This window comes from Peromyscus californicus, unplaced genomic scaffold (assembly GCF_007827085.1).
Source record: "Peromyscus californicus insignis strain IS unplaced genomic scaffold, ASM782708v3 Scaffold_16__1_contigs__length_79575227, whole genome shotgun sequence".
Classification (NCBI taxonomy): Eukaryota; Metazoa; Chordata; class Mammalia; order Rodentia; family Cricetidae; genus Peromyscus; species Peromyscus californicus.
In genome coordinates this window covers 63,615,418-63,638,009 of record NW_026294458.1, presented here as the reverse complement: position 1 = coordinate 63,638,009, position 22,592 = coordinate 63,615,418, and the positions used below count along the sequence as shown (strand labels likewise).

Genomic DNA, 22,592 nt, shown 5'->3' with positions numbered 1-22,592 from the left:
TTGTAACCATATCATAATGCAAAAATGCATTCATTTCAACCTCAAAACTCTCCATAATCTGTAATAGTCTCAACAATGTTTAAAAGTCCAAAGTCCAAGGTTTTTCTGAGCCTCATGGTAACTTGTTAATTTTAACCCATTTTAAATAAAAACAGAAAAGCAGATCACATGCTTCCAACACACAATAGCACAGGGTATGCATTACCATTCCAAAATGTAGGAACCATAACACAAAGAATAAATACAGTACCAAACCAAGACTGAACATTATCTGGTCAAATTCCAAACTCTGCATCTCCATGTCTGATGTCAAAGTCCTCTTTAGAACTTCAACTCTGTTCATCTTTGTTGACTGTAACACACTTTTCTCACTTGGCCTGGTTCCACTCTCTGAAAACAGCTCTCCTTGGGAGCTATCCCACAACTCTTGGGGTTTGGACATTTGACACACAAAAGCCCACCTCCAGTAACATACTTATTCCAGCGAAGACACACCTCCTAATCCGTGTCAAGTAGTTCTACTCCCTAATGACCAAGCACTCTAATATAGTGGCCTATGGGATTACTTTTATTCAAACCACCATACCCTTCAAAGCAGGTAATGGAATGTAATAGTAGAAAGATGAAAAGAAATGATAGATGATATTGTTTTCTGGATATGACATGACATGAACACAGCAGCAGAGTTGGAACACACAAGACCAGAACAAGATTAGCCCACCAATTTCTATTATGAAGAGCAGAGGCACTCAGAAGGAAGCATCCTCAAAGAGTAGCTATAGACAACTAAAGGTTGGAGGAAGGGAGAATCGTATTTCTCAGTGATGTAGCCACTGGTACATCATTATCTCTCAAATAAAGTATGCCTCTACCAATGCTGATACAGGGAACACTACTGAAACACAGTATGTCTCAATAAAAATGAGACAGGTAAGTTGAATAGCAGCTTGGAAAAAAAAGAAGGCATTTTGTGGAAGAGTAAAATGGAGAATAGAATATAATGGGGAATCCTTGATCAAGAAACATTTATATCCATGAAATTGTAAAAGGAAAATGAATCAAATAAAAATGATGTTTAAGTAGAAATGCTTTATTAATATCATCAGACATATATCATGCATATAATCATGTGAAAAATAATGGAATGACATTTTGCCATAACAAATCAAACTGTCTATTGCTAAAGAAAACTATTTCAACCTTATGCTGTGATCATCAGAGCAACCATTAAGAAAATAACATATAAAATGTAATTTATTTGAATACATCTTTGACAAAGAGTACATATAGTAATTGAGTTCACAAAAAGATGTTCTACATCACAGTGCATTATGAAAATGAATCTTGAAGCAAAAATGTATCAGTTTTCAAATACCACAGTGGAGATAAGAAGTAACAGCATTGGCACGTGGTCTCACTGATGAGGTGGACCAAGAGTATTCATATGTCAGTAGTAATGTAAAAGGTACAATGATGGATGTGAACTATAACAGTTTTTTAAAAATTAAACATAATGTTTCATGTGACAGTATAATTTATGCTAAATATATAAGTAGATGACATTAAAGGATGGAAAAATATGTATATATTCAGCATAAGTGTAGAGGACAACTTTCTGTCTTGCCAGAAGCAAATAGTCTATTTAGGGTGATGATGTCTGCTCAGAATTATATCCACATGTCTGATATCACTCACATCACATTGCTTTTGTATTAGCTTCTGAGGATCTCATTGGATTAAAACAATAGAATCTTATTGTTTTACAATTCTGAATGACAAAACATTGAAATCACAATCACAGCAGGACTATATTATCTCTGAAAGGTCTAGGGATGATTCTTTCTGGTCATGTACACTCTACATTGTTTCAAGAATTCATCGTGTAGCTGCAGAAATCAAAGGATGACTCCATTCTTACACAGACGGCTCTTCTGCTTTGGTGCCCATATCTCTGTGGATATGGGCTACGGGCTTTAGAAGCTCATATAGGATGTAAACCATAGTAACCTTATTAAGATCCTTAATTCATTGATTCTTCTAATTATGGTCATGTTTCAGCTGGTTCTAGGAGGAAAAACATGTCAGGAACTATTAGTAGATATGATGACAGTTAGATATTTTTACTGTAATTAAAGCCATGATCTACACAAAACATTACAAACAGCTAAATTAGAAATAAAGTCCCTAAAAGGCATTTTCTCAAAGTCAGAGCATCATTTGAAAGAGCTGAAGTATTTGATCTGTGACCATGAGAGAAGGCAACATTAACCTATGCCATAATAGAAGACAATATCATTAGAATAAGGTCGCATAACTTTATAGGATAAGGTTTTGTGTTTCCTCAAGGACAATGGTGAAATTTTGTATATCAAAAGACATATCCAAATATTGAAAGACAGTGATGCATGTCCTCAGCAAATGAAGAAATACATGAAAACAAGATTTGTTCTTCTTTCTGCTCTACAGCTTTCCAGTTGGTGATGTTAATCCCTTTGGAACTGGGAGCTCTGCTCAAAGATTCCTGTTTGCTGAGAGGAAGTTCAAGTTACAATGTGTGCCACAGGAAAGACTCTATTATCCATATATCTTGTGGTGTTTTGGACTCTGGAAATGCAATTAGTTAATTATCTAGTTAATTATCTTTTTTATTTTCTTTTTATTTTTCTTTTCTATTTAAAAGACTTTTTTTTTTCATTTTACATACTAGTCACAGTTTTCCTTCATGCTGCTCTCCCCAATCCCACCATCCATCCACTCCTCAGAGAGAATAAAACCTCCCATGTGGAGTCAATAGAGTTGAGGCAAGACCAGGCCCCTACCTCCTGCATCATGGTTAAGCAAAGTATTCCGCCATAGGGAATGGGCTCTAGAAAGCCAGTTCATATACTAGGTATAAATCCTGGTCCCACTGTCAGAGCCCCACAAACTGCCCAATCCACACAACTCTCACCCACATTCAGAGGGCCTAGTTACGTATCATGCAGGTTCCCCAGTTGTCACTCCAGAGTCGGTGAAGCCCAGCTAGCTTAGTTCAGCTGTCTTTGAGGATTCCCCCATCATAATCTTGACCCCCTTGCTCATATAACTCCTTCTCATTCTCTTTGACTGGACTCCTAGGGAAAAAAACCATCCTAACTGAGGTAACCCAGACCTAGAAACACATACATGGTATATACTCACTCACAAGTGGTTATTAGATAAATCAAAGGATAGTAAGACTACAATCCACAACCCCAGAGAAGCTAGGTAAAAAAGAAGGATGCTAAGAGGGACATGAATATATAGCCCTAGGAAGGGGATAGAGATAAGATCTCCTGGGTAAACTGGCAGCGCAGAAGGAGGAGTGAGGACATGAGGGAACAGGATGATCAACTTGTGGGAGGGAAAGAAAGAGAGAGCAAGGAAAGAGATATCTTGATAGAGGGAGCCACAAACCTGGTGCTTGGAAAATTCCCAAGAATACACAAGGATGACCCCGGGTAAGACTCCAAGCAATAGAGGAGAGGGTCCCCGAACTGCCCTTCCCCTCTAATTATATTGATGGCTACCCTAATTGTCATCATAAAACCTTCATCCAGTGACTAATGGAAGCAGATGCAGAGATCCACAGCTAAGCACTGGGCCAACCTCCTGGAGTTAATGAGCTTAGTAATTATGGCATGTCAAAAATAAAATGAACTTTGACTCATAGTGAATATAGCTACTGAAATAGGAAATCTACAAAATGACCTTCAGGATAGAGTTGGGTAGTACCAATGAAGGCTTCATGACATGGACTTTCCCAAAAATACATTTTTATATTGATCATGAAGAAGAATTATCAGCTTTTTATATTGTTTCAGATTCATTAAAGGAAGAATGAGAGAATCTTGGATTACTACAGGGATAGAAGGCAACAGTAAAGGTTGGTACTTAGACAAGACCAGTTTCCTCTGAGCATGACATGATTAAGAACCACAATGATCATGGAAGAGAGGCTACTGTGCTTCCATATGGAGTTCTTGATCCAGTAGTAGTGGCAATAAAATAAACCAATGGTACAAAGTTAACTGAATCGATGGTCATTTCAGTGCAGCCACAGCCTATTGAAAGGAATTTTTAAGACTCTTGAGTTGAACATCGATTCTCTTTTAGTCAACTTGTACATGATCTTTGGTGTTCTGATGAATAGAGGTAATAGAAAGTGACCTGAAGCTTCATTCCATGATGCAATTTCTATGGGGTCAAGAAAGAGTGAGTTTTTCCATTATTCATCTCTTTGTGAGTCATCCATACCCTTCTGAGTTTCCTCTCATCAGTGACCCTGTAATTCAGGGGTTCACCAAGTTGGATTTGGAAGAATTATTTCTTCTGTCTGTCTTTTGCACCTTACCTGAGTCAAATAGATGCTTGTTTATATCTTATAAGGAAAAGTACACATGTTCTCTATAAATCCTCTACTTTATGTATGTCTCATTTTCATAGATAGTTTTTCACTAAATCTCCATCTCTTAATGCTAAAAATCACTTCAAGTCTATACCAGTAATGCTTTATTCTTATTTACCATGGTATACTTAATTTACAATAAGACTAAAGACCAATGTTGCTGGATGCTAATGGCTCCCTCGGTGGGGCAGGTGAGAAGGCACGGTGTCAATGATTCAGATACCAGGAGTCAGTTGCAGGCAAAGAACAGACTCCTTTATTCAAAGGTGGGGAAGTGCTTATATACCCTCCTCCCACTACCTAAGCTGTGTCCCAATCTGGTGACATTGTGTAGTCATCCCTCATTGGCTTGGCACAATCAGGAACTATGACAGTGAACAGCTCCTGTTGCTAGGCTCTGAGGCAGACTCCACATGTTCAGGAACTCTGACAGCACCTATTGCTAGGCCCTCAGGTGGAATCCAGGTTGGCTCATAAGGAAGTACATTATGTGCATGCCTTGGCAACTGGTTTGAGCCAATTTCCTCGACCCTATGGGCCTGTCCTACTACTGACCAAGAGGTATAAGTGGAGTTTGATAATGTGGATGATATTGCACTTCAGAAAAATCAAATAAGGTAGATTATCATTTGGCAAAACAACAGCGGTTTCTCCACTGGTATCTATCACCTCTTCAGCCATAGCTTTTACCAGGCATAAATTCCTCCTATTGAGCTAGACTTGAATTTATTCTGTAAACCACTGGTGACTCTATAATGGTCAGGTCACTATTGTGTCATTGGGCCCATCTTGCCTGAAAAGTTAGTGTTGTAGCGTACAGCATCCATATGCAATCTTTCATAATTCTTCTCTGATATTACAACCCCCAAAATTCTGGAAGTACATTAAAATCCTTCCTAAGTTCTACTTTCAGTAAAAGCAAGTACAAAGTACAAAAATTGTGTTCATCACTGACTAATAATCAGTACCATAGGTTAAGATAATTTATACTTAGTCATTCCTTTTTTAAAAGCAAATTTCAATATTTGATTGGGTTAATCATTTCATTTCATAAGTGTTGCTATTTAAAAGAAGCTCATACACTGAAAATCAAATGAATACATTCTCTTAATTCTATGTCCTTAGGGACAACCCATAAATATAGGTGATTATGTGTGAGTTCATCAGGTTGAAATTTCATCTTTATAACTAACTCATATTCAAAAGGTTTCCAATTTGGATCACCATTATTAATAATAGGGAACTAGAGATAATCATTATCAATCTGCCTTTATTGCAAGGTACAGCTAGACTCTGTGATGGAACTTATAAACTGTATGCAGTTTCTGCAAATTTCTGGAACGTGAAAAGAATCAACAGCTAAAATGCATTATAGGGTACAAGAACACCATCTTAATTTATTTAAAGTCTCAGCCACAAAAACTCAATTCTACTAAAGCAATCATATCGTTTGTTATAGTACTGGGTGCTAATGTTTTCAAATAAGATCCTTTTCTACTTAAAGGGCTCATTAATTTCTATTTTAAATTACTATGTAATTCATAAAAATATGAAATATATTATAGTCTTAAATGCATCATTAATAAAGACATCCATTTACTTTGGTTTAGATTTATTTATTTTTATTTTGTAGGTATGATTGGTTGTCTATATGTATGTATGTGAACCACAAAATTTCCTGGTACCTTTTGTATGCTAGAAAGGTTGTTAGATATCCTCAACTGGAGTTACAGGGAGATCAGAGACACCATGTGAGTAGTGCACATAGAACCTAGATCTTCTGTAATAGCAGTAAGTAAACTAAACCACTGAGACATCTCTTTGATTTAAGAAAGTCATTTCTTTCATAAGTCATGATATCATTATGCTATCTGGAATGACCTTGACTTATAATTCTACTGCCTCAGTCTCCCAAATACTAGGATTACAGGCATTTACTTACCACCCATTTGAGGGAAGTGTCCCTTACGATTATTTTAAGATAATTTCCAAATATGGCTTCAAACTAAGACATTTCTCTCTAGTTGCTGAGTGCTGGAAAAAGAGGTATATGCCACCACTTAGTTTTTCTTTTGATGTTTTATACATTCATTATACAATCAATTTTGCCTTATGAGGATAAATCCTTAATGAACTTATTTACTGAGAAACTTTTAGGAAAAGACAAATATTATTTATTTAATATTTCTCTACTTTGAATTTTTAACACTTTCTGCTCCCATGAGGGACATAGACTATTTCTTATCATTTATTTTGTGAGTAAAAAGGATAAAATTATAAGTCATATTATTGTAACATACATTTGGTAGTATGTTACATATATGGGAACTACTTCTTATCTTTCTTCCTAAACCCTTTCTTACAAGTAGTTTACTTTCCTCTGTTGTGACTTTTGTAATTTTATACAGCTCAAACAATAAGAATCATAGTGTCCTTTTGTTAGTAGGTTGTTGGATTTTCTATAATCTACTCATGTAGATTTAACTTGTCACGGTATTTTATTTTAAAGAATTTATATCATTTTGTCACATGTGCAGCATATATCCTATAATTTATATTTGAAATTTCAATGTCTTCAACATTGAAAATTGTGAAATAGTGTCTCTGTAAGTGTTTATGAGCAGGCAACATTCTCAGATCTTTAATTCAATTACTTTTAGATAAGTATCCCATAGTAAAATTCCTCCTTAAAATGCTCACTGAATTTTCATGGAATTGTACACCATTCTTGTAATTTCCTTATCATTTTCAGGAATTTATAATCCCATTGGAAGTGCTGGAGTATTTCAAAATACATCTGTTGACACTTGCTACTTGTGAATTTGAAGTTAGTTAGGATCTATCTAGCCTGATGGGTGTGAGATAATTGTTCACTTTCTCTGATGAAAAGTGCTTTGTCTCTCTTTTTTGTTGTTCTGAGAAAATCAAATTAAAGGAAAAATCAGTTGCACTTACAATCTCTGAGAGGACAGTTCAAGGTCACCGAGACTTACTCTTTCTGTGCCTGTGGTGCAACAGAATATCATATTGAGGGTATATTGGGGGATAATGTCTGCTTATCTCTTGCCCGCTACAAGCAGAAAGAGACGGAGATTGGACAATGAATGTAAACTATGCAAAGACCAAATATGTCCTTTAGAGGAATAAATCCAGGTACATTTTTCTTCAACTCATATCTACGTCTTGTTATTTATACAATATAATTATATTCCTTAAAAATATTTAAATCATCTCCAGAAGATTTCATTATCTTCTAATGTTCTGTTATGCTATGAATTCATCTATGGAGGAATCCATTGTCCCATTGTTTATTGTCAGGGTTCTTTTTCATATCACACTCTAAAAGATTTACATCTAAACACAATAGTCTCTGCAGGATATTTCTCATCCAAATCATGACAGATGTGCTTTCACTCAGATGCTGTTTGGCCCCATTATGACATAGTTAGACAAAGGTTTAATCAAACAACTTTCCAGCTTTAATTATACCTCTTGAATTTTGATTTTGTTATAGGACACATTTTTATTTATATATTCTAGATTTTAAACTTCTTAGTTATGGTTTGAAGTTTCTATCTATGGAACTTTATAGTCTTCTTATTTTTATGCCTCATAAAATAATTATACTTTATTATATTCTAATTTTTCTGTTTTTATCCCCACTGTCTGGATAGTCACTATGTATTATCATATTTTATAGTTATAAATTAATACTATATTTCATAATGTCTTTATAGTGATACATTAATGATGGATTCTTTGGGCAAGATTGAAAAATTCCCAAATATATAAGTGGGCATTATTATAAATGTGTAGTACATTACATGATGATCAACTCTTCTGATCTATCTAGATAGCCCATAAAAGTGAAATTATTCAAATGAAGTAGACTTAGTAACTATAGAAAAGGATCAAGAAAAAAGTGTAATTCAGTGATTTTTATGGAGGTAGATGCAAAAAAGCAAACATATTTTTCTAACACAATTTTGCAATGTTTGAGTTACTTTCGTCTTTGATGAAAGACCAAGAAGAATAGGACTTGGGGGGCTAAAAGCTGAAACTAGATCATACATGTAGTTGGGAAAAACAAAATAGTACTATTCTGCTAAAGGAGCAGAGCAGTACAATGATTCTTACAGATATTCTGCTACACTCATAGATCAGTGTCTTGTTCATGCATCATCAGAGAAGCTTCCTCCTGAAGTAGAGGGAACCACATTTAGAGACACACAGGTTGGCAAAGTGCAGACTGGGAGACCTTGGAACACTCAGTCCTTGATGGGAAGTCTCTATCAAATCCCAAACCTAGAGTTTAGGAACTCTGTAGTAAAGAAGGCCGAAGTATTGCTAGAGCCAGTGAGGATGGAAGACACTGAGGAAACAATCCTTATAGACAAAACAGGATTCTTGAACATATGACCTCACAGATACTGGCAGGATACCCAGATCTAAACAGGTCTTAGCCAGAGGGGAAAATAGAGCATGGAAGGACAGTGATAAGAACAAAATATGTAAAACTCTCATAATAAAAACCAATTATTTTATAGGCTAGCTTGGGAACACTAATAAGCCCCTCCATTTCCCCCCATTAATCCCCTCACAGAACTTGCATGCTGTTATTCCCCTCTCTAGAATCCATACTCCCTGCCACATCAATGGTGTGTTTTTACTTTCTGATTTCTGCAGTTACTCCAGGATACAACATCACTTCTAAAGTTTTGATGCTAGAAACCACAAATTAGAAAAAAATATATTTCTCTTGTCTCTCTGAGTCATAGTCACCTCACTAAAAATAATAATTTCTAGTTCCACCAATTTCCTGAAAATTTTATGATTTTTTCTTCCTTTAAAGCTGAAGGATATTAGGTAGTTTATACTTCCTAGCTATTGTGAATAGAGAAATGATGAACATGGTTGCATTTATTTCTACCTTTTTGTAATTTTCCCCCACTCATCTTCATAGACACAGTAACTATTTGCAGTCCTACCAACTTGCCAACATGCATTGAATTTACCATTTCCCTACATCATCCTCAGTATTTCTTGCTGGTTCTTTCCTTGATTTTGACCATTCTGTTTTGGTAAGATAAGAATCTCAAACTTATTTCAATTTGCTTTTTTCTTATATCTAGGGATGCCAAACACTTTGATATATTTCTAAGTCATTGTACTTCTTCCTTTGAGTACTCTGTTCAGATTAAAAAAAAATAAAAACAATCCCTTAAAAGTAAATATAGGTCTGCTCTCCTTATGCTTTGGAGGACAAAATTGAGTATAAAAATAGGACATCAATATATTTTAGTGCAACTGAGCAGCTACTCTATTCATTAGGTGCAGTGGCCCATTACCAACGAAATACATACTTCTCTCATAACGTATAAAAATTCATCAAACATTAAGCTAAAATTTAATATTAGTCATTTCACTTATTTGTAATTAATTTTCTTACTCATCAAAATGTATTGAGAGTAGTTTTTATATTGTAAGAGCGGGTGGAGTGATGTGAATTTGATCAAAGCATATCTGGATTGGAGATGAAATTTATTTCTACAAAAGGTAAGTTCTGCGCTGCTCAGTGCTACAAAACCACAAACCCATTCTTGAAAGACAGAGTTCCTGGGGAAATGGCTATCAATGTGGCTTTGAGGGGGGCTGCGGAATTGTTGCACTGTCTTCTCTCTAGTTTCTGCTGGGTTGAATGTCATCTACCAAGGGAAACTGGAAAGTGCATGAAAACCTAGGACACATCATTTAGCATTTTTGAGGTAACAATCATAAACACAAATGCTTCTTTCTTTTCTTATTATTTTAGTGACATTTCTAGGTTACCACTTTCCTATGTATTAAAGTTCTATAAGTGATATTAAAATAGAAAATGCATAGAACACTTACTACGTATCAGACCATATTTAAGGCTTTAAATAGTAATTAACAAGATACATATAATTGTTTAAGCTGCAGTTATAAAAATTTATTTAAGATGATTATATCATACCCAGAATATAGGTGTGATAAGGGCCATATATGGAGAGTAGGAGAGGGAAAATGAGGGAACAAATAATTTTAATCAGAAATGAAAATCAATTATAATAAAATTAAAAAGATAAGAAATACACCCTTACTTTCGGACATTTTTTTTTATATTTTATACTTCCTTAATTAATCCTTAGGTTTTTAAATGAGAACACTTACTTTGTTTTCTATAAATATTCACAAGTAATTCTTGTAAACTTTTTCTATTGAGTAAGTTATTCTAAAATACATAAGGAAATTTGTCTACTATTAAGACAAGAAAGAAGAGCATTTCTGTAATCTTATTACTTGGCTTCAAAATATTTAGTTTTTGTTATTGGAATTTCAAGTATGTATGTTATTACACCCCCTTAACAGATATCCAAATAGTGTAAATCATGATTTGTCCTTCTCAAATCAAAATTATAATAATTTTTAATTTACAGATATGCTGTTGAAACATATGTCTATGTATAACACTGTGAGTTCTTGTTATGAATAAATTGGAGAACAAATGACTTAAAGTTCTCTCCTCAGCAGTATATTTTGGCATTCAAAGCAAAAGTTGGGCAAAGTAAAGAGAGTGACATGTTTCCTCAGCTAATATTCATGTTTCTAAATGTGAGTAATGATGACATAAAATTTTTCTCTTTAAAATTATAGCAGCTGCAGTTTGATGGCTTCTCTTGAACTGAATGTGGAGCTTATAATGTGATAAAATGTTCCTCACTATTTTTTAAGATTTATTCCTCATATTCAAGCAGCTAAATTTTCAGTAATTAAAACAAAGACGAATGTTTAGTTTTCAAATCATCCCAGCCAAGCTGCAACGTTTCCAAAAATAAATATGCTACAAAAGGAAGAAAAAATAATAATGAAGAAGTTACTTGCATCTATTAACCTGAGATAGGAGCAGAATACAGAAAATATATCCTAAGACCACTGCAGCCCACCCCTTTCAATGTTCTGGGTCACACACAAAATTGCTTTCTATTAGACACATGAGATTTGAGAGTGGCTGAGCAGAACACTAAATATGAAGACATAGAAATATTGATTCACTGGGCTTTTGTTTGTTTGTTTCCAAGGAAACCTTGAAGCTCAGGTTGGAAAAAAAAAGACAAACAGACAAACAAACAGGAAGGCCCCCAATGATCTTCTGATAACCTGGCATTTCAATTTGTTTTCAGAAGGCATCCCTGGTATCTCTGGTACCTCATTTTTATTCCTCTGCCATCTCTGGATTCCCAGTTTCTCCCATGAGAGCTTACATTGCTCCAGCTGTTCTGATAAGCAAACAGTTTTGGCATCAGATTTTTTAAAGTTTTGACTCACTTAGGTGGTTTTCTTCTTACATTTAGGATGAACCTAAATTGGGCATGCCTGAGTTCTGGTGAGTAAATCAATACATACATCTTTAGAAACTCTGAAAAGCAGTCATTGCATAACTCACAGAGTTCCACTTTCTCATCTTAGTACAGAATTCCTATAGGGTATTGTGAATTGTAAACTTCTTTTTGTTAATAAAGAAGCAAAAAAAATAAATAGAAAAAAGCAAAAAAATAGAAAAAAAAACTCTGGAAAAAAAAAGAAAACAATGTCTCAATTTTTTTCATGGCAGGTCGGTTTCTCTCTGTGTTGAAAAAATAATAATATGAATGACACTAAAATAAATCCAATTCTTAAAACTGTTATTTAATGACAAAATTTTAGATGAAAGTGTTTTAACTATATCTACATAAAAATGAAATAGTAAAGGAAAATAGACAGCTCTGTCTATATGATTTTTTCATCGCAAAAATGATGTGTTGTGTTTCCTTAGATTGCTAACATAAGACATAAAGAAATCCAGAAAAAGTTTATGTACAAATTATTAAATGACTTCTACAATCAGTGGTAATAATCTGACATAAATAATTTTCTAACAGGTCACATTGTGAGGGTAGATAATTTTCAAAAGAGAAAGCAAAGGAAGTGAAAAAGAAAAATCTACATCATATTTGTATTAAATTTTATTAAATCCCTTATGAAAACAAGTTATAGTTTTAAGAACAAAAATAGTAAAGTTATTTTTTTAATCTTTTAAGATTTTGTGAGTTAAGATTTGTGTCCATTTCTTTTTAAATCTTGTGTAAAATTGATTACATATATAATCTTAGCACATAGGCTTCATATTTATAACAGGCTTTGAATTTTAAAAACATCATGTCATTTATTGTTTTTTCTACTACTAATATTTACAATTAATTTTCAGGTTTAAATTACTAATATTTCTATATTCCATCCATTATTTTGAGGTCTTAAATTCATTTTTCTAGAGTGTGACTGTGTGTGTTTCTGCATGTGGGTCTATGTGTCTAAGTGTCTGTGTGTGGGGGGAGGTATTTCATTAACATAGTACATACCCTAGGGGGATGACCCTTTTGCTTCAAAAATGCTTTTGATATGTGAGTTTACCATAAGTCATTTCTCCTGTCAGTGAAATGTTTTTTCTAGTGGTTTGTGATGGTTTTAAGAAGCCAGGAATGTATGTGCATGGACTTCCTGCTCTGTATTTACAAGCTTAGGAGATTTTTGTAACAATTATAACAATGGCAATATTTATGTTAACAGTGCTTTCAATAAAGTTTTACTTAACCTTAGTCCCAAGAGTGTATATGAGATTCTTAATATATACAGGTTTTCTTCCATTATATTCATTAGAAGTCTTGTTGATTCAACATTTGATTTATTTTTCTTACTGTGTTTTTTATCGTTTTCATCTATTGCCTTTTTTGCTTATTTTTCATAGTGATTTACATAATTTTTATATATTTGAGCAGTAAGTCTTTAGACTACAGGGATGATTTGTTGAAGTTTAGATCTGCCTTCCTTTTTCTTGATACAATTGATTCTAGTTTCATTTTATGGTGATTAGAACGTGTTTTGCATTAGAAAATCTTGTTCAATAAATTGTCTTACAAAACAGTCTCAGAAAAGTATTATTTTGTGTTAAAATATTTAGAGACACATTGTCTTTACTTCTAAATGTTTGGTTCTCCAGAGCTGAATTTGTGCTTAAATGAGTTATGTACACATGTGAATGCTTGTTACTGCATAGTCCATTAAATATGAATGGTGATCTAAAATCCTATATTAGATTCATTCTAGAATTGAGCTCATGACTACATAATATAAAACAGCCCCAGTTTATAATCAATATCTGGATGATGAACAAGCCAAAAACTGATCAATTACTCTATGGGGTTGAGATATCAATATAATTTATATTTTTAATAATAATTATTTGCTTCAGCATCATCAAGAAACAGTCTACCATCACCCTTTAATTGCAAAATCAAAGAATCTTAGTTTTTACACCATGTTTCCAAATATATACTTCATCTGGATACCTTTTCTTTCTTTGTTTTTTTTTTTTTTTTTAAGTAGTACTTCTGTTTTGTTCTTTAAGAATTACTTATATATTCAAGCTAGCTTGTCCCCTCCAACTACTGTCATATTCTCACCACTGGGCTACCCTCTTAACAGTGTGTTTGCTTTTTTTTATATCTTTTTTTTATTTTTATTTTGCAATACAATTCAGTTCTACATATCAGACACGGATTCTCTTGTTCTCCCCCCTCCCGCCCCCCTCACCTTCCCCCCAGCCCCCCCCCCATTCCCATCTCCTCCAGGGCAAAGCCTTCCCCACAGACTGAGATCAACCTGGTAGACTCAGTCCAGGCAGGTCCAGTCCCCTCCTCCCAGGCCGAGCCAAGCAATCCTGCATAGGCCCCAGGTTTCAAACAGCCAACTCATGCAATGAGCACAGGACCTGGTCCCACTGCCTGGATGCCTCCCAAACAGATCAAACCAATCAACTGTCTCACCCATTCAGAGGGCCTGCTCCAGTGGGGACCCCTCAGCCATTGGTTCATAGTTCATGTGTTTCCATTCATTTGGCTATTTGTCCCTATGCTTTATCCAACCTTGGTCTCAACAATTCTCGCTCATATAAACCCTCCTCATTCTCGCTAATTGGACTCCCAGAGATCCACCCAGGGCCTAATCATGGATCTCTGCATCCAGATCCCTCAGTAGTTGGATGAGGTTTCTAGCACAACAATTAGGGTGTTTGGCCATCCCATCACCAGAGTAGGTCAGTTCGGGCTGTCTCTCGACCATTGCCAGCAGTCTGTTGTGTGGGTATCTTTGTGGATTTCTGTGGGCCTCTCTAGCACTTTGCTTCTTCCTATTCTCATGTGGTCTTCATTTACCATGGTCTCCTATTCCTTGTTCTCCCTTGTAGGTAGAGTTTTCCTGCCTGGCCCACAGTCAGGACAAATCTCTCTCACCTGCCAGTCCCACAGCCATCAGACCCGACCAAGTAAACACAGAGACTTGTATTGGTTTCAAACTGTATGGCCATGGCAGGCTTCTTGCTAACTGTTCTTTCAGCTTAAATTAATCCATTTTTATAAATCTATACCTTGCCACATGGCTCGTGGCTTACCGGCATCTTCACATGCTGTTTCTCATCGTGGCGGCTGGCAGTGTCTCTCTGACTCAGCCTTCCACTTCCCAGCTTTATTCTCCTCCTTGTCCCGCCTACACTTCCTGCCTAGCCAATGGCCAATCAGTGTTTTAATTATTGACTAATCAGCAACACATTTGACATACAGAACATCCCACAGCACTTCCCTTTTTTTTTTTTTTCAAAAAGGAAGGTTTTAACCTTAACAAAGTAAAATTACATATAATTTGGGAATTTGGGCGTAGCTTCTTTTACTACTTCCTGCTGGAGGGGGGCGCTGTATCTTATGGGGAAACAAAGAAAATTTTAGGATTATGGAATAGTCTGTGAGGCTGTATCGTCTGAGCCAGTTGCCTTGAAACCATTCTGGATGTTGGATCATCTGGGCCTTGGTGTCAATGGAGACCTTTCAGGGGGTCTTGGCTGGTCAAACCTGATGTATCTTAATCTGGAACAAATCCATAGCCTTTGGCTTTCTGTGGGAACAAAAGCAGAGTCTCCTTTCCAAAACAACATATCCTTATATTTAAATTTTGAAGTCAAGATACCTTTAAAATATACATTTTGGCGTAACTCAACAGCTTTTACAATGAAATGTTTTTCTGCAGTTAAAAGTCTCAAAGACAACACAATGCAGATTCTCTGTGTAATATCCATTTTTACGTGGCTTATTTTTTATACTACCTTTACTGTCTCTTTAAAGACTTTATTTTTTAAAACTATGTATTTGTTTCTATAACTCTATATATCATCTTTTTTGTCTCTTTCAAGCCTACGTATCTTTTACACACATTGTAAACTATTACATCTGAATCTGTCTTATTGTGAATCTATTGCCTTAAACTGCAGCAGCTGTGGCTGCTGGCTCCGCCCACCTCAGCTTCCCAACATGGCTACGTTTATCACCAGCTCTGGGAGCTATCATGGGTCTATGCTTTTATCCAAGCAGCATGTAGCCCAGAAACCTCTTTTTTGTTTTGTACTAGCAAAGGCTAAATCCACAATGCAGCTTAATGTGTCACTTGCAGAGGTCTCATTTCCGCCATACTGCAGGTCAGTCGCATACGCTAGGAACCCACCAGTAGCTCAAACCAGCAGCTGCCGCTCATTTGAGAGAGACAATTAGGAACTGTTTTTAGCTCCGTTTTAGAATCTTTTCTCAGGTTTTAGGTGGAAACTCTTGCCACCACGTTGGACGCCATTTGTAGGTAGAGTTTTCCTGCCTGGCCCACAGTCAGGGCAAATCTCTCTCACCTGCCAGTCCCACAGCCATCAGACCCGACCAAGTAAACACAGAGACTTGTATTGGTTTCAAACTGTATGGCCATGGCAGGCTTCTTGCTAACTGTTCTTTCAGCTTAAATTAATCCATTTTTATAAATCTATACCTTGCCACATGGCTCGTGGCTTACTGGCATCTTCACATGCTGTTTCTCATCGTGGTGGCTGGCAGTGTCTCTCTGACTCAGCCTTCCACTTCCCAGCTTTATTCTCCTCCTTGTCCCGCCTACACTTCCTGCCTAGCCAATGGCCAATCAGTGTTTTAATTATTGACTAATCAGCAACACATTTGACATACAGAACATCCCACAGCACTCCCTCTCTGTTGTTGATCCAGCTGGTATCTCCCGCTCCCCCAAGCTCTCTTTCCCTCGATCCTCGCCTTTCACTACGCCCACTCATGTCCAGGCTGTTCATGTAGATCTCCTTCCATTTCTCTGTCATTGGGTGATCCCCGTGTCTTTCTTGGGGTCCTGTTTTCCAGGTAGCCTCCCTGGTCATGGGAGTAGCAGACAAGTCATCCTTGTTCCACATCTAATATCCTGCTATGAGTGAGTACATACAGAGGACTGATATCCAGAATATATAAGGAACTCAAGAAATTAGACATTAAAATGTCCAACAGTCCAATTAAGAAATGGGCTATAGAACTAAACAGAGAATTCTCAACAGAGGAAACTCAAATGGCCGAAAGACATTTAAGGAATTGCTCAACATCCCTAATCATCAGGGAAATGCAAATCAAAACAACTCTGAGATAGCACCTTACGCCTGTCAGAATGACTAAGATCAAAAACACTGAAGACACCTTATGCTGGAGATGATGTGGAGCTAGGGGAACTCTCCTCCACTGCTGGTGGGAATGCAAGCTTGTACAACCACTTTGGAAATCAATATGGCGCTTTCTTACAAAATTGGGAATCCATCTCCCCCAAGATCCAGCTATACCACTCTTGGGCATATACCCAAGGAATGCTCAACCACACCATAAGAACACTTGTTCAGCTATGTTCATATCAGCATTGTTTGTAATAGCCAGAACATGGAAACAACCTAGATGCCCTTCAACTGAAGAATGGATAAACAAAATGTGGTACATATACACAATGGAATACTACTCAGCAGAGAAAAACAATGACATCATGAGGTTTGCAGACAAATGGATGGATGTAGAAAAAATCATCCTGAGTGAGGTAACCCAGACTCAGAAAGACAAACATGGTATGTGTTTGCTTTTTAAACCCACTGATTCCAATTAGTTCTGACTGCATTTGCATGGATAGAGGATCATTGACTTGAGAATAGGCAGACTATCAGTGGTCACAGAACTTTATGGTAAGACTCTATTGCTGATGATACCACATATTCTAGTGTGAAGATATGTAGAAATCAACAGGTACCAACCTGAAAGATGCATTACTGCTTGTTATCTTTTATGATACAGGCACAAGTGTTGATACTGGGGAAGAGAAATTGTCTAAAATCTTACCCAGCTATGAACTCTATGATCTATAATAATGACCAGCTGGCAAGATGTGTCCATTGGAAACAAAGGTATCAAGAATTTTGGGGGCATTACCAATCACATTCTGATTGTCCTTTAGAAGTATTCCAGAAGATGTAAGTCATGTTTGATACTGGTAACTGAGACCAGAAGCTTTGACTGGGGAGCTTATAAACTATATCAGAGAAGTAAGTGATATTATTCTGCTAAATGAACATAGTACCAAACTACCCCAGATTACTTATCTTTATACTCATAGATTAATTCAACTGCCAATCTTAATCAGAGAAGCTTCTTTTTACCATTGGCAGCAATTAATACAGAGATGGACATCGATCAATATGTACACAATAAGAGCCTTTGGAGTGCTTGCTAGCTGCTGGAACCAGACCTACAGAGGAACAAGCTGGCCAAAACTGCAGCATGGATGTGGGAGGTTTTCAAGATGTTCTATACCTAGTATAGGAGCTACTGGCAGTTGGTAGATACTGGGAGAATGAGGGTGCCCAAGCTAGCTATTCTTGGACTATCATCTCCAGCATTCGTCTTTATAAACAAAATACACATGCTGAACAAGATATTAAAGCTCATACCTAATTGCACAAAATTATAAGTAGTTTTTCAAAATGGAGTAACAATATGCTGTTGAGTTCCTTCACCTTTCTATGTGAACATGAATGTTAAATCATGCATTTTATAGTATTTTATGTGAAACTAAATGTCTTCAACGCTTTGTCAATGAGTCACACTTTTGTACATTACTATGCTTACCTTTCAGTCCATTTAAATTTACATGAAGGGAATCTTTATCTGTATCTGTTTGTTTGTGGTGCTTTTATTAAGGTAAAATATATGTGTTCACAGGAAGATGTAAAAATAGCACAGTGCAATTTGCACAACTATCACTTTATTCCTTTTTAGCTACACTCTCATATAACTAAAGGATAATATAAAATTCAAGATTATCCTGGGTACAATCTATAGAATTCATAAAGATTTTGAACATGTTATATGAACATATATGTCATATGCACATATTGACTTGAATATAGACTTATGCATATATATGACTTCAATATATATAATGAAGTATACGTATGCGTGTGACTTCATTATATACAGTATCTTATACACACAAAAATCCATTGAGATCCATTTTCACAAAATTGTCTTGTTATTGCTTTATTAATATATATTGTGCGCTCTCATGTTTTACACCTACCCTCACCTCTTTGCTAACACTTATTATCATCTACTATATTTCCCACATCCAAAATTTTATAAACTCAATCAAGTTATCTAAGCAGAATCACAGCATCTTTGAAACTAAAATTTTCATGACCACTGTTCTATGGAAATGTGTCCATTTTTAGTGTATCAATGAGGTTTTTGAAAATATTTAATGGTAGAAATTTTAGTGGTTTTCTTCATCTGATATTATAAAAACATTATCATCTATATCTGTCATCTATCTATCTGTCTATCTATCTATCTATCTATCTACCTACCTACTTATCTACTATACAAATCTGAGATTAATAACTTCTCAGGTCAATTAAAGTTTAAAAACTTCACTCCTATTCAAGTTATGGAAATTCTCTTTATATTATCTTAAATATTTTGAACAGAATTTTAGGTATCTCTCAGGGAGCTAGAAAAATGACTAAGCAGTTGAGAAGACTGCTGATTTGTCAGAGAACATTAGTGTGGTTCCCAATACCTACAAATAATTGTTTAAAACCATATATAATGCCACTTCCAGAGTACCTAATGAAGTCTTCTGGATTCTCTCGGTACACACATACACTGTACACTGTACACATAGAGAAAAGCAGACACATATATGTTAAAAATAAATATTCTTTTAACAATCAGATTTTAAATTGTCTTATAATATCAAAATTTTGAGAATTAAATTCATTGATGATTATGCAAGCCATTGCTTCTAGTTTTATTCATAATAGTGTTTCAAAGTTTTACGCTTCGGCAGCACATATACTAAAATTGGAACGATACAGAGAAGATTAGCATGGCCCCTGCACAAGGACGACACGCAAATTCGTGAATTTTTTAAAAAATTATCTTTAAAAACACCTTTTTGAATCCATCTATATATCTGCCATAAAAGAATCCACTATTTTTGTTTATTCAGAAAGTCTGATTTCATTATCATCCCTGACAATATTTTTAGGAGATATGATTTTCTCAATTGATTGCTTGTTTTGTTAGGATTTGTTTGGTTTTGTTTCCAGGACTTGAAAAATGTTATGTCATTTTCCAACTGTTGTCCTTTTTTTCTTATGACAAAAATACAACATTTTGTAATAATTCTTCCCATTTAGTCAAGGCTTTGTTTTTCTGTAGCTACTTTTATGATTTTTTCTTTGCCTACTAATGCTTTTATATAATACAAACATTATGTTTGTACAAGGCCCTACTGTTTGCAAGGCCCCCAAATAAAGAACTTTTTGATAATTTGCAGAATTTTTTTCTGCTACAGAATCAATGCTTGTGTCCCACACATTTCATAAATTAATGTTCTTGTAAAGACTCTAGCGAATGCATTTAAAGTTATAGTCCTTAGGAGTAACCTGGGTCAGAAGCATGACATTTTCATAAATAAGATCCATGCAATTACATCAGGGGTACCTGTCTTTATATAGTATGTTGAGACGGTCAAAATGCAGCACTCGGCAATGCAGAAGAGTCTTCTACAGTGCCTTATATAATACATCCTGCTTGGGAGTCCTTGTTCAGATTTGAATGTTTCTCCCGGTTTCTATCTCAGAATTTACATTGGTTTTAGTTTTGTCTCTGTTTCATTTCTTTTTCTATGAAAAATTTGGACATTAAATCCAAGATATTCTTTAATCTTTTTTATAGATCCAGGAAAATCTCAAGGTGGAGGATCACCCTGGGATTCTCCCTTATTCTTCAATGTAATCTAGAAAAGTTTTGACAATTTTAGCAGGTTGCTTAAAGTACATCGCCTAATATTGGACCTTACTCTCAGAGAAAATGCTTCTGCTAATATTCCTGCTGCCATTTAAATTTAAATTTATATTACATATATATATATATATATTATTAAATATATATATTCTGTTAATATTTCAGTTGTATAATATTTTTAAATGTTTTGTTAATTCTCTGACTTTTTTAAGGGTAAAATGGGCATTACCAGGGTGTGTGTTTGTTTATTTATTTATTTTACATACCAACCACAGTTTCCCCTCCCTCCTATTCTGCCATTCCCTCCTCCCACTTAATTTCTATCCTCCTCATCCACTCCTCAGACAGGATAAGGACTACTCCCATGAGAGTCAACCAAGCGGGGTGTATCAAGTTGAGACAGGACCAAGCTCCTCCCCCTGCATCAAGGCTGAGGGAGGCATTCCACCATAGGGAGTAGGTCCCTTCCCCTACTTGACCATTTCAATCCCTCATGTTCCCATCCCCCATCCATTCCTGTCTACTCCCCACACCCACAGTTTACCCAGGAGATCTCTATTTTCCCTTCCCAGGGCAATGCATGCATCCCTCTTAGGGTCCACCTTGTTAGTTAGTTTCTCTAAGGGTATGGATTGCAGTCTGGTTATCCTTTGCTTTACATCTACTATCCACTTATGAGTGAGTACATACCATGTTTGTCTTTCTTGGTCTGGGTTACCTCACTCAGGATGATATTTTCTAGTTCCATCCATTTGCCTGCAAACTTTGTGATGCTGAGTAAAATACCAAACAATCCAATTAAAAAAATGGGCTAACCAGAGAATTCTCAACAGAAGAATCTCAAATGGACAAAAGACGTTTAAGGAATTGCTCAATATCCTTGGTCATCAGGGAAATACAAATCAAAATGACCTCTAAGATACCATATTACACCTATCAGAATGGCTAAGATCAAAAACAATGATGACAGCTTATGTTGGAGAAGATATGGAGCAAGGGGAATATTCCTCCACTGTTGGTGGAAGTACAAACTTGTACAGCCACTCTGGAAATCAGTATGTCAGTTTCTCAGAAAATTGGGAATCAATCTACCTCAAAACCCATCAATACCACTCTTGGGCATATACCCAAGGAATGCTCAATTATTCCACAAGGATACCAATTTAACTATGTTCATAGCAGCATTATTCATAATAGCCAAAACCTGGAAACAACCTAGATGCCCCTCAACTGAAGAATGGATAAAGAAAGTGTGGTATATTTATGCAATTCTCTGACATTTTTATACAGCATGTTTTGATCATATTCCTGATCCCTTCCCAACTCTTCTCCAATCCACCATTTTGTCCTCCTTAGCCTACTTTGTTTTTGTTTTTGTTTTTGTTTTTCCACAACAAGGCCAATTTGTGCTGCCCAAATATTATTGGTTGTGTGGCCATCCACTGGGATGTGCTCAACTTACTGAAGCTACACTCAGAGCTGTCAATCTCAAAAGCTCCACTAGAAGGTATGTGGTCTATGGCTTGGTTTGTCTAATTTTTGACAATGTTAGGAACATAAAGACAAGTGTGAATGTAAAAAGACCAATAAACAAAATTTTATACAATAATTTTCTTAGAGCATATCTAACTGGTTACTCACAGTGCAAAAACCACTAATGTCTTACTTGCTCTTTAGTGTACTATTACTATGTTGAAATATTGATAACAGTCATGGCACTAGACAGATGGTTCAGTAATTGAAAGCACTTGCTATACTTGCAGAGAGACCTGATTCAATTTCCAGGACATATAACACAGCTTACAATTGTCTATAACTCCAGTCTCAGAGGATTTGACACCTTCTGATGTCTGAGGGCACCAGGTACACACACAGCGTGCAAACATATGTGCAGGCAAAACACC

At 35.8% G+C, this 22,592-nt stretch overlaps 1 non-coding gene across 1 annotated transcript; it reads left to right on the top strand.

Annotated features, from left to right (window-relative positions):
- Positions 1-19,709: 19,709 nt before the first annotated feature.
- On the top strand, positions 19,710-19,817 carry LOC128112331 (U6 spliceosomal RNA). The gene has a single exon (XR_008218951.1). It is a non-coding gene; the product is annotated as a U6 spliceosomal RNA (small nuclear RNA).
- Positions 19,818-22,592: the final 2,775 nt, after the last annotated feature.